Source organism: Bidens hawaiensis, unplaced genomic scaffold (genome assembly GCF_021521415.1).
Source record: "Bidens hawaiensis isolate Kalapana, Puna unplaced genomic scaffold, B.hawaiensis_p1.1 tig00001093_1, whole genome shotgun sequence".
In the NCBI taxonomy this organism is placed as follows: domain Eukaryota; kingdom Viridiplantae; phylum Streptophyta; class Magnoliopsida; order Asterales; family Asteraceae; genus Bidens; species Bidens hawaiensis.
This window is the reverse complement of record NW_027491064.1, coordinates 2,982,790-2,996,518: the sequence shown is the minus strand read 5'-3', so window position 1 is coordinate 2,996,518 and position 13,729 is coordinate 2,982,790.

The following is a 13,729-nucleotide window of genomic DNA, read 5'->3' as shown; positions in this document are numbered from 1 at the left end:
CAGCAACCAGCTCCTTGATTATTACAGTGTTTGTATTGATTGCTTTAAAGATTTTTGATCTCTCGAAGAATGGCAATATGACTCGAAATGGTTCCATCTTGTCATCAGAACCATCAAGAAAAGCACAGATGCTATGGTTCAGATCAAAATCCTTGATTTTCACCATCTACACATACACAATCAAACAAACATGTTAGTAAGTTTAAGAAAAAAATTTTATAAAAATTTAAAAATATACATATAAGATAACAACGTACAAGGTCCAATAGAATCATCTAAGTTCCATCAGAAATGTATAAGGTCCAACCGTATAAGTCTAGTTCAACGTGTAAACCCATCAACGTATAGGTGCAATCCGTATATGTCGAAGGTTCACAGCCATATAAAATTCAACAGTCATATAAAATCAATCAATGTATAAGTGTATGAACGTATAAGTAGGATGATCTTATAAGATGTATAAGTTAAAAAAACTTATACTCCCTATAAGTATCCATCATACTTATGCGTTCAACAGACAAACCTAGGTCACGCATGAACTTATCAAATCAGACAACAATGAACAAAGGTTTTTAGTCTAACAGTTTCGTAATATCATCGTTAATGATAAACGAACCTAACCCGATGAATACATAAACAATTAAGCCCAACTAAGTCCAAATATCAAAAGTACTATTTATCTCTAAAAAACCATCACTAATTTGTCATAAAGAAATGAATTTATACCTTTAATAATACTTGTAGTGTGCAAATTAACCACATGCAAAACAAGAAATAAAAAACCCACAGTTATGCCGACGCAAGATAATAGATCTAAGAGCCAACGTGTAAGTTATCAAATAGTATATACGTTTGAAAATTAAAGAGAACTTGGCCGTATATGATTCTTATATATGTTACACATATACGCCTGTATGAGTGCTTGACTTATATGACGTATAAGTCAATTAAACTTATTCGCCCACATATGTTAACCACTTATACTTCTGAGATTATCAAACCAATAAAATCCAACAATTTTCACACATACGATTTAGATCAAGTCCAAACAAATGACCATGTTGAATATCTAAAATTTTTGAAACAATTATGCGTTTTTGATTTTTAAAAATTTTTAAATTAACCAAGTCCAAGTTAATGACCTCGTTCAATCCAGATAAAACATTTAAATCTCATATTTTAAATCTTACTTGTTAATAACAACCTCTCTATTCTGGTTCTTAGATATCCATACCCGAATCACCATTCACCAAAATCTAAAATAAATCAGAAAATATGTTTGGTTTATGAACGAAAAGATGTAAACAAGACAAAATATATTAAACTAAGAAAGACTAATAACACATATTTTTGTGAGTTGAGCAAAGAATCATATTGATCAATCCGTTCTTCCATAACGGTTTTCAGTTTTATTATGTCTGATGTTAAGCCGGTTATGGATATTGTTGTCCACTTAAACTTTTGTAACAAAGAATTCAGAGACATCAATGATATAACTAAGGTTCAATTAAGCACATAATATCAGAACATCTTGATTCAGAGTTATTTTGATTTTTACCGTATCACCCCAACTTTACTTAAACCTTAGAACCAGAAGATCTAACCTTTTAAAAAATTTTAACTTTTGGCAATCATAGCAACGGCTTTACACAGCAAGGCATGCCGCCGTTATCAAGCAACATACCAAGCTTCCTTTTCCAAGGATGAGTATGCACGATTTCATCTTGTCGGATTACATACATCGTATTCCCCGAGGTCCGTTTCTTAATGGTATTAAGGTATGCGCAAGGGAGGAACAATGTATTACTAACATTTTTGATCAAGTCAATAGTATAATTTATACATTTGTACATTGCGATCAAGTTTAATCACTTATCAGGCGTTCACTCGCTAGAGAAGGATTTAAAGTATTTTTTGAATACCCATATGAAAACTGCATAAAGACCTAATGGCTTCAGAAACCTAATGCATCCCATCAATACAGGATAGAAGGCCATAAAACTATACACCATTGAATTGTAGACCGTGTACCAGATGCTTAAAACACTTTATTAACACTTATTTTTTGGTGATCTACTGAAACGTAAGGCTTGAGTATGACAGGTTATTACATTTCTACCTTCATTACCGAAACTTTTTTCTAGAATACTAACCCGTCTTTGAACGTGGAAATTTATGTTTATATCACTTATTCCCTTACTTGTTTGTTCAAAAGCCTACCCATACACCAAACATTAAGCAATAGACTTTTATTCTTCAATTTACCAAATTTGGAACAAGACAATCAATGTACTATCATCTTCCTTTTATGCATCAAAACTCAAGTTGAGGACCAATTTTCTATTGTTTTTGTAATTTTCACATAGTTCAATGTTTTTGTCTTTTAAGAGTTTTTCAAATTGTTTTTCAAATGTTTTTAGATTTTAACAAACGCCCAAGTTACTTTCCATTCTTGGGTAAATGGCTTTCTCAAATATCAGGACCAAACATATACAAGTATATGTCTTTTAAATGTGAGTAACTAACATAATTTTCAGCGAAATGTTATATTTGAATATTTTTGGTTTTTCTCTATACAAGCTGAAATCATAATATTTTTGTATTTTTCAAAACCATTTCTCCCCCTAAAATCAAAGACACATTTAAAGAAAATATTTACAAAAAAAATTCAACCTGGTGAATGGTTACTCAAAGGTCGGAATCCATAACCTCGGTATCACTCACTTTCCCACCGCCCATAGACTTTACACCATTAAGCCCCATGTTGGTGCATGATGTCAGTAGTTCAGTGTCGAGTGTCTGTAATCGTGTTAGTTAGATTTGAGTTTTGTATGTAAGCGAAGTTGCTAACAAGTTCGCTTATATGGGCGAACTTGTTAGACAAGCGAAGTTAGGGACAACTTTGCCTGAATATGCTAGGCGAAGTTGTCGTGTCAATATAAGCTAATTGTTTACGGCTTATTCAAAAAGAAGTTAATTCAGTTTCGATTATTCGTGTATTCGAGTCAGAGAGTTTTGTATCGGTGAGCATAGTATCACGTGTTTACGGTTGGAATACAACGTGTGTTTGGTTATCGTATCGTGTGTTAGCTCGTATTGTTTTCTATACTCGTAACGTCTTACGTAGGGATTCCGCACCTACGTAGAACGCGATATCTCGTGTAGATCCGGCTGGGAACCTACAATTGGTATCAGAGCATTTGCTCGATTGTGTGGTTCGGGATTATCACGCGGGTGTAGAAATCGTTCCGTTCGACTATTCGCGGGACGAGTTTTCTGAGTTTTTGTGCTATATTCACCTCCTACAATCATAAACAACCCATAACACCTTCACAAACCTCGAAAAACCCAGAAATCTAATCTGCAGAAAGTTCGTGCTCATCAGGCGAAGTTGCCGTCACTGTTAGTAGGGTTTCGGCGAAGATATAAGGTTAAGCGAAGTTATCCACAACTTCGCCTACCTCTTCAAGTTCGCTTACCTCAAGCGAAGTTACCCACAACTTCGCCTACCTCCCAAGTTCGCTCAACTTAAGCGAAGTTATTCTCAAGTTCGCCAATCCGGCGAATTTAAGAAAGTGAGCGAAGTTACAAATTCACGCGAAGTTAAGTTTTAAGCGAAGTTATCCACAACTTCGCCTACAGTGCTGTTTGAAAATAAAAATTTTTATTTTCGGATTTCTTTGAGTTTTGAGAAAGATGTCTTCGATAAACATTACCGAACTGGTAAAGATGGAAGTAGAAGCGGGTTCGGCTACAAAGGCACCTAAGATGCTTAAGAAAACTGATTATGTAGCGTGGAAAGATCGTTTTGAACAATATGTCAAGTATCAAGATGCCAAGATGTGGGTGTACATTCCACCTACTGCTGAGTATGAGGGTCGTGATCAGATCAAGAAATACAAAGAGATGGAAGAAGAAGAGAAGAAAATGTATGAGGCAGAAAGCAAAGCTCATGCAGCAATTACAATGGCTCTTCCACAAGAGATACTTCACACCTTCCGAAAGTATAAAACTGCTAGAGAGCTTTGGGAAGCACTTGAGAACCGGTTTGAGGGCAATGTGGGAATTCGTGCCTCGAAAATTAAACTTCTAAAAACCCAATTCTCGGTCTTCAAGTATCTGAAGAATGAATCACTTGATGATATCATCACTAGATATTATCATCTGATGACTGAACTCAGCAACTATTCAATTGCTTACAAAGAAGATGAGATTGTTGAAAAGCTTCTTGATGCTCTCCCACCGAAATGGGAGATGTATACTGTGTTGATGAGAGAAGACAAAGACTTTGCTGACTTTGACCTGGAGACAGCGGTTAACAAGCTAAGAACATTTGAACTGAACATGGTACGAAAGGAGACACCTACCGATCAGGTTCAAGATCCGGGTATGTATGGTGCAAAGGTTAACTCAGGATCAAGTTCGAAAACTGAATCATCTGCTTATTACTCTAAGGGAGAGTCAGGCGCTAGCTCAACACACGAAGGACATGTATCTCTCAACATGAACGGTGATGTGTGCTTTGTAGCTGGAGGATCAAATGCTTCTCAACCTCAAGCGACCAAGAGTAGTTTTACCCCAAGTGTTTCAAACAACAACTACTCGAAGATGCCCATGAGTGTTAAATCTGCTGAACAGCAGTTTGCTATCTATGCATCTTTTATTGCTTCGTATGAGAATTACATTCAGGGTAAGATTGTTGATTCTGCAATTTTGGATGAAGATTATGATCAGATCGATGCTGATGATCTGGAGGAGATGGATCTGCAGTGGCAGATGGCTATGATTGTCAGAAGGGTGAAGAGGTTCATGAAGAAGACTGGCAGGAAGTTTGTCGGAGAGAGGCCAGGGTTTGATATGTCGAAGGTTCGCTGTTACAACTGTCAGCAGAATGGCCACTTTGCAAAAGAGTGCAAAAATGAACGTGTAGAACGCAGTCAAAACAGATCTACACAGCAGAGTGGTAGTGGTAATTTCTATAGAGCCATGATTTCCAGACAGAATGAGGAGTACAACTGGAATCTGCATGTTGAAGAAGTATTTGAACAGGCCAATTTGGCAAACATCGAAACTGCAGATAGTGAGAAAGGAACTGGCAAAAATGAAGCTTACATGGCAGATGTGGCAGACAACTATAACTGATCAGTTTGTTAGTTTGTACGCCCAATTTAAAATTTAAAAGAAGATCATCATTTCACTAAAGCTAGAGAAAATAGTTACAAAGTAAAAATTAAAGCTAGTGAGAATGATATTAAAAGTCTTAAAGCAAAGCTTGCTGAAAAAATTCAAGTGATTGATCTTAGCTATGAGGTTCTAGAAGAGAAAACCAAACTAATAGCTGAAAGGGAAAAACAGGTAGCTGATCATCAGGTAAAAGTGGTGGAACTTAACAGGAAACTGGAGCAATTCAGAAATTCCTCCGCTATACTTGATTACCTCGTTAGTGATCAAGGTTCCCCAAAAAGGGGAGGAATTGGTTATCATGAAGTTCCACCACCTTTCAATCATAATTACACTTATGACCCTAGTAATCAGAAATCTGTCGATGTTGACTATGGTCAGACAGTTCCGGTTAAAGTAACGATTAAAGAACCAGAAGTTAGTAAGCCTGTTGCAAGTGTTAAGATTTCTGCTCTGAGTCCTGTCTCATCTAACTCAGACAAGTCTTCTGAGTCAAGTGAGATAAAACAAGAGGAAGTGTTACCAAAAAGTGGAGAGAAAAAGAAAACACCTGAAAAGAAGTCTCCACTATACCCGTATGTCCCGCCATATGTGAGACAAACGGGCAGTAATACAGCCTCAACATCTAAAACAACTTTTGATAAGAAAATTGGACACATGAGTTGTTTTAGATGTAATCAATTAGGACACCTTGTTGCTGATTGCCCTCTGAAGCAGAAATTCAGAGGTGTGAGAACTTCAAAATCTGAGAAAAGAACTAACGTTAATCAATATAATGGTAAAAATGAAAACCCATAAAATTTCAGAAAATGGACTAATCCTGGTTTTCAAAGAAATAGATCTCAGTTTTTCACTGCTAACAACCAAACCTTAAGTAATAATTATTTTAATTCACGAAGGTTTGGATGGCCTCATAGTCAATCCACAAGAAGGTATCCTGTTAGGACTCACAGAAATCATTATGATACTAACTTTGGACAGCCAAGGTACGGAATGTATCGACCCAAGACCAATCGGTCTTGGGTCCCCAGATTTTAATCATCTGCTTTAATCGTGCAGGAACAGTTGAACAGGGCTGCCAACAATCAATGGGTTGTGGATAGCGGCTGTTCCCGGCACATGACGGGTAACAAGAAATTGTTACACGACTTGAAACCTGTTCAAGGAGGAAGAGTGAGTTTCGCAGGAGAGAGCGGTGGAAGGATTACAGGAATAGGGACGGTGTCGAATGGAAAGATGACTTTGGAGAAAGTAAACTTTGTTGAAGAACTGAAGCACAATTTGCTGAGTGTTTCGCAGATTTGTGACAAAGACTACACCGTACATTTTACAAAGAATGAAGCGATTGTGTTGTATCCTGGTTTTAAGATACCAGAGGATTGGATTGTTATGAAGGCTCCAAGAGTGAAGAATACGTATATCATGGATATGAGATCGACTGAGATAGCCACAGAAGAATCGTGTCTTCTATCAAAAGCGACTGAATCGGAGTCCGAGTTGTGGCATAGGAGAATGGGGCACATTCATCTTCGGAAAATGAACTACCTTGTCAAAAATGGGCTTGTGCTGGGTGTTCCCTTGAAGAATTTCAACTTTGAAGACAAATGCTTATCATGCAAATAGGGAAAGCAACACAAGAAATCCCATCTCACCAAGAAGGTCAATTCAATTGTCAGTACCCTAGAATTACTTCACATGGATCTCTTCGGTCCCGAGAATGTAAAAAGTCTAGGAGGAACATCTTACTGCTTGGTGATCACTGATGATTTCTCACGATATTCCTGGGTATATTTCCCGAAGTCAAAGGATGAAACAGTGCAGATGGTAAAGAACTTGATTACCAAGATTGAAAATATCATGGGGAAACGGGTTAAATTCATCAGGAGTGACAATGGAACTGAGTTCAAGAACTACGAGATGGAGATCTTGTAACGATTCCGGCAAATTCAGGTATACCCTAGCCGGAATATACTATTTACGTGTTATTTAATACTGATTATATGAGTTATAGTACGTTTATACGAGTATATATGATTCACAATATGAATCATACTCATATATATAGTGAATCGTATTGGAATTACAATTAATCAATGAACGATTATTGAAACCCGAACGAACCGGGAATTACATTATAGACGAAGTATATAATGTTTAGTGATGTTTACGAGGTATGAATGCTTCGGGATAGGTGAATTATAGCACAGAAAAAGGATTTCGATTTAATGGTACGTCGGTACGCTAAACGAAACCTTTAACACCAAATCAAGCAAGAGACGATCAATCAAGCCGAAAAAGATGCGTAATTATTAATAATATGATGTTTTAATGTCATGGGTTAAGTTTTTAAAGTTTTTAAATCAGTTTTATGTAAATTTTATTTTAACCCGAAAAACGACCATTTTATGCTCGTTTTAAGCCGAATTACGAGTTTAAACGAGAAACGAACTGAACCAGACTATCCACAACATTATCCGGATTGTGTAATCCAAATGTGTGGCTAATATTGAAGTTGTGGGACCCACCCCCCACACCACCTTTAGGCCGGCCACCCACACCCCATTACACATTACATTTTCTTTTTTTTTTCACATCAACTCTCTCAATTCTCTTCATATCTTTCAAGCAACCATCTAATTCCTTGATCTCTAACCAAAATCTTCAAGGTATACTCATGTTTTAAGGCTTAAATTCTTGTTTATAACTCTATAATCTTGAGAAAAGGAAGTTTCATGTGAAAGATGGGTGAAAACCCGAGATGAAACCGATTCTCGTGTAATCAAAGGATGTATACAAGTTATACAAAGGATTTTGATCCAAGTAATTAGTTAAAAGTGTTTAGAATGAATTTTTACGGTTGAAATCTTGTCAAATGAATTTTACATGTGAAAGACGGGTGAAAATCCGAGATGAAACCGACTCTTGCATGACCAAGAGATGTATACAAGTTATACAAGGGATCTTGGTCCAAGAAATGAGTAAAAAGAGTCGAGAACGGATTTTTACGGTCAAAATCGTTGTTTTGATGTTTTAACCGACACTAGGAAAGAAATGGCTTGATTGTGGGTATAACTTGCTTGGTGTGGTGTTGATGTGCTTGTAAGTGTTGTATCTAGCGGCTAGCAAAGGCTAGAAACCGAGATCCTTGCGATCTAAAGCTAGAAAACACAAAATAGTTCGGTTTTCGTGTGTTTATGAAATTTGGACAGATTTTCGTGTGCTTAGATTCGGATCACGAAATTTCACAGAGATGATCTACACATGAAAATATGAGATCTGTGAATTTTTGGTAATTTTTGGATAAAAGATGAATATTTGGTGAATTTAATGCTCGGTTTTGGCCAAAAATAGTGAAAAATAACAAAACATGATGCAAAATTCCGGAAAATTTAAGATAAGCTTTTTATAACATATAAAAGTCACCCACAAAATTTGAGCTCAGTTGGAAAAGTCTAAGTAGGCTTTTCGGTGAAACGAGTTCTAGGGCTTTCTAGCTCGGTTTTGGGTGAAAATGGCTTGAAAAATAAGTTTTAAATTCTGGAAAAATTCCAGGAAGTTATGAGGATGATAGAGATCATCCCAGAAAAATTTGGGATTTTTCTAAAGTGTTTTGGTATTTTTGACATATTTAGTGTTTTAATAAGATTTAAAAATAGATAAATAAATGTAAATATAGGAAAATAAATCTGGAAATATTCCAGAAAGTTATGAGGATGACAAGGATCATCCCAGAAAAATTTGGGATTTTTCTAAAGTGTTTTGGTATTTTTGATATATTTAGTGTTTTAATAAGATTTAAAAATAGATAAATAAATGTAAATATAAGAAAATAAATCTGGAAAAATTCCAGAAAGTTATGAGGATGACAAGGATCATCCCAGAAAAATTTGGGATTTCTCTAAAGTGTTTTGGTATTTTTGACATATTTAGTGTTTTAATAAGATTTAAAAATAGATAAATAAATGTAAATATAGGAAAATAAATCTGGAAATTTTTTACAAAATTCCTTACTGTCAAATTAAGTTTTGTGCAAAATTTCAAGACCCGAGACTAATCGGGTAATTATTTGTGCTAAAAAGAACATAAAAACAAGTTTTTAAAGCTTAAAACGTGTAAACCGGCAAAGTTCGCATAAGCGAGCTGACTGGTACATGAAAACTCTAAAAATGGACTATTTCATAAATCTAAGTAAATTAAGTAAAAATAAATCATCCGAAAATAATTCGGATGATTTGGGTAATTTTACCCGATTTTTACCGTTCCTCCGGCACCGAAATGACGGAAACGGGCCCCGCGGCCAAACGGGGTGTCAAACCGAGCTCTAATTTCATCACTTTAACTAAAATAGCATTCAAACACCATTTATGGGTCGGGTGTGGCCAAACTCATTTTTGAAACTTAATAACGGATAACCGTACTAGGCACGCGAATCGAAGAAAACATAAAAATGATAATTTTGACCGTCAGACTCTAAGCAAAGTCACAATCCGAGTCTTTAGAAGTGTCACGGGGTTAACATTGTCCTCGGATCGAGTACAGTACTGGGTTAACAATGTCCCCAGATGTACCGATTAATACAGATTTAATTTATGGGAATTATATAGTAACGACTTAGATATCCTATTACAGATCCCGGCACGTAGCTGTTCATTATATTACCCCGACTCCCAGAAAGGTGAGTTTTCACGAGCCCCTTTTAATGAATTGTTTTAATTATATTTTCCCGGGGCGGAAAACATGTCTTATTTAAAGTATTTAAGTACATACCGATCGTATGGAAATACTTGTACATTTATATATATATGGTCTGATGCACAGAATATATAAAATGTTTATCATGTGTTATTGTTCTGGGTTAACATAGTTCCCAGGGGTATTTATTGTTCTGGGGTAACATAGTTCCCAGGGGTTGTTATTGTTCTGGGGTAACATAGTTCCCAGGGGTATTTATTGTTCTGGGGTAACATAGTTCCCAGGGTTTATTATTGTTCTGGGGTAACATAGTTCCCAGGGGTTGTTATTGTTCTGGGGTAACATAGTTCCCAGGGGTATTTATTGTTCTGGGGTAACATAGTTCCCAGGGGTTATTATTGTTCTGGGGTAACATAGTTCCCAGAAAGTTAATGGAAATGTTCTGGGGTAACATAGTTCCCAGCATGATTATATTGTTAATAAATGATTATTAAAATGATTTGTCAGTGTTTATTTAAATTAGTGAAACTCACCAACTATTCGTAGTTGACCCGTTTTCTTTACATGTTTTCTAGGTATGCCCAAGTTGGAATGATTGATATGTGCTTAACTATCTGTGCTACCTATTGGAAGCTTGCTGCTCTATGTTTTGTAATGAATTTATTAGTGTCTATCGGTAAAATATGTGTGTAACACCTAGACAGTAATGAAACTCGCAACAATGTAATATGTTATAAATTAATGTAGTGGTATTTTCCTTATAAGCAATGTTGTTGATATCAGATGTGTCTGTGGCATCCCGTGTACGTTTCCGCTGCGGTTACGGGGTGTTACAGAACTTGGTATCAGAGCCATTGGTTATAAAGAATTAGGATGTCTGAAAAAGATACCTAAAATATAACCAGTAGCTCAAGTATTATAGGATCTGAATATCAACTAATAATATATTGTGACGAGATCGGGATGAACTTGGATGGACAAGTGGGTTATTATGGTCCGGAACATAATAACAGGCTTGTCTGCACGAGGGAATTCAGGGGAAGTCACGGGGGACTTAAATAGGTAAAAATTGGCAACATATGTGTAAATGTATAATAATATTACTATGTGGCAAAATTATATAAGTAAGTGCATGATTAATTTAATTATGAATTACACTATGGAAAGGGACTATATGTTTGTTAACTTGGGTGCAGGTAAAAATGGCAAGAACACCTAGTGTGTCGACGGAAGAGGACCCGGAAGAGGTCAGTTCCGGGGCCTCTGGAAGCCCAAGTGTAGCACCCAGCTCCGAGCCTTCGGAGGCTAGTCATAGTACTTCTAGACAGACCACCCCAGCTAGGAGTGCTAGTTTACCCTCCCCTGCTAGGGTTACCAGGTCTCCTACCCCGCCCGCACCACAGACCGCCCCGATTCCCCCCCAGACACGGTCCCCGCCTCACGGCGCGGATCAGTGCCCCGTATGTCCCGCCCACTGTTACCCCACCTAGATCCACATACTACAGGGGCGAGTCTTCCCGCCCCCAACCCGAGCCTGCGACCCTGCCTGTGTGGGGTCTTCCGAGGCAGGAACGGGACTTGGCGGCTTGGCTACGTGTTCTCACCGAACAGGTGAACGAGCACTCTGCCGCCCTGGTCGTGGGGGTACAGAGGCGAGCGTACCTCGGGGACAGCATACTGGACCACCAGTATGCTATTAACCAATTAAAGAGGGAGTGCTCATACTCCCACTGGTTGATCGGCCAGATGGAAACCCGAATCCGGGTCATGGCGGCGGTGTTGGTGGTGCTGGTGGCGGTGTTGGTGGGGTTGGTTTACCACCATGTGTAGATGTGTTAGATGGTAGAATCTTGAACCGCTTTTTGATACTCCATGTGAGCAGTTAGTGGTGATGCTAACATGGAGTGAATCTTGTTTAGTTATGATACAACCACTGGCCCATAGGGGGTCTCTTGTAGGGCATATCATTATCGATACTTTTGGGTATCATTCAAGCACTGACCCATTGCGGGTTATGTCGAGGATGATACCAACATAGGCCCTTTGTATTAAAACCTAGTTATGTAATGTTGACTGAAAGTATGCAAACTGATGTTTGTGTAATATGAATCAATGTTTACTAATGAATGAAATATGTATTGTGTTTTATGATTTGAGATGGTATTGATTATATGTATTTCTTTGATGATTGTGTAGAATGGCACCGAAACGATCAACGAAAATATCGGAAGTAGATGTGAGCCGTTTGATTGCTCAACAGTTGGAGGCGGCGATACCGGATATAGTATCGCGCATCGCCGCCAGTATTAATAACTCGACCAATCCAACCCCTCCGAGCAATCAAACGCCCATAAATAATGACGGGGAACAAAATGCTAATCCTCCAAGGAATAATAACACTATTCCGAGTAATGACGCACCGCCTAGGGTGGTCGTTACTGACAGCAATGGCCCTATACCTACGGTAGAGACAAACCGTACGGAACCAATTCGTGCATCCAGGGGATGTTCGATCAAGGATTTCATGTTGTGCAAGCCATTGGAGTTTAGCGGGTCTGAAGGACCGAATGGGTTAGTTAAATGGATAGAGAAAATAGAATCAGTGGTGAATATTAGCAACTGTCCCGAGGATTGTATCGTTAAGTACGCCACCTGTACATTCACCGACCATGCCTTGACATGGTGGAACACCATAGTACAGACTCGAGGTCAGGTGGCGACAAACCACATGACCTGGACGGAGCTTAAGACTCTTGTGTTGGAACATTTCTGTCCAAAGAATGAATTGCAGAAACTGGAAAATGAGTTGTGGAATCTGGAGATGAAGGGGGCGGACCACTTGGGTTATACCAATCGGTTCAATGAACTGTCACGATTAGTACCGTGGTTTGTCACCCCGGAGACGAAGAGGGTGGAACGATATATTTGGGGACTTACTCCAGTAGTGAGGAGTATAGTCAACGCGGGGGGACACCGGACGTATGAAAGTGCAGTGACACAGGCTGGCATAGTCACGTATGATTTCTTGCGGAGCGGATCACTAAAGGTGACAGGAGAATCCGCTGGGGGAAAACGGGGTGCGCATGATCATAGAGTCCAAGAAAAGCAGCAAAGCAAACGAGCTAGGCCCGCTGCCCAGAGCTATGCCATGACTAGTTCGGGCGGAAGGAAAGAACCGCAGAAGGGAACGTTTCCTAGGTGCGGGAAATGTGGTTACCACCATAGTGGCGTGTGCAAGGAGGTGGTGTGCCACCGGTGTGGCAGGGTTGGACACTACGCACCAAATTGTAAGACAAATCTGAACAACCTGAACCGACAACCACAACCTATTCGGGCGCAACCATTTAGAACTCAACCAGCCCGACAGCAGAACCCGCAAGGAAACCAGATGGTGACCACTAGCCGTGCTTGCTACGAATGCGGCAGCACGGATCACTTCAAAAGGAACTGCCCGAAACTGAATCAGGGAGGAAACGGGAGACAACTCGCGGGTCAGCCATCGTCGTCCAATCCGGCGCGAGGCCGAGCATTTGTGATGGGAGCGAACGAGGCGCGCCAGGACCCCAGCGTAGTGACAGGTACCTTCCTCGTCTCTGATCATTACGCTTCTGTATTATTTGATACAGGCGCCGATAGAAGTTTTGTCTCCGTTAGATTCCTTTCGATAGCAAACCTTCCTATTGGTGAAACCATAGAACCCTACACCGTAGAGGTCGCTAACGGTAAAACCATGATAGTTAATCGGATTGTTCGGAATTGCCCTTTTATTCTGAGCGAACAATCCTTCCTGATTGACTTGTTACCGGTAGAATTGGGTAGTTTTGACGTGATAGTGGGAATGGATTGGTTGGCACGT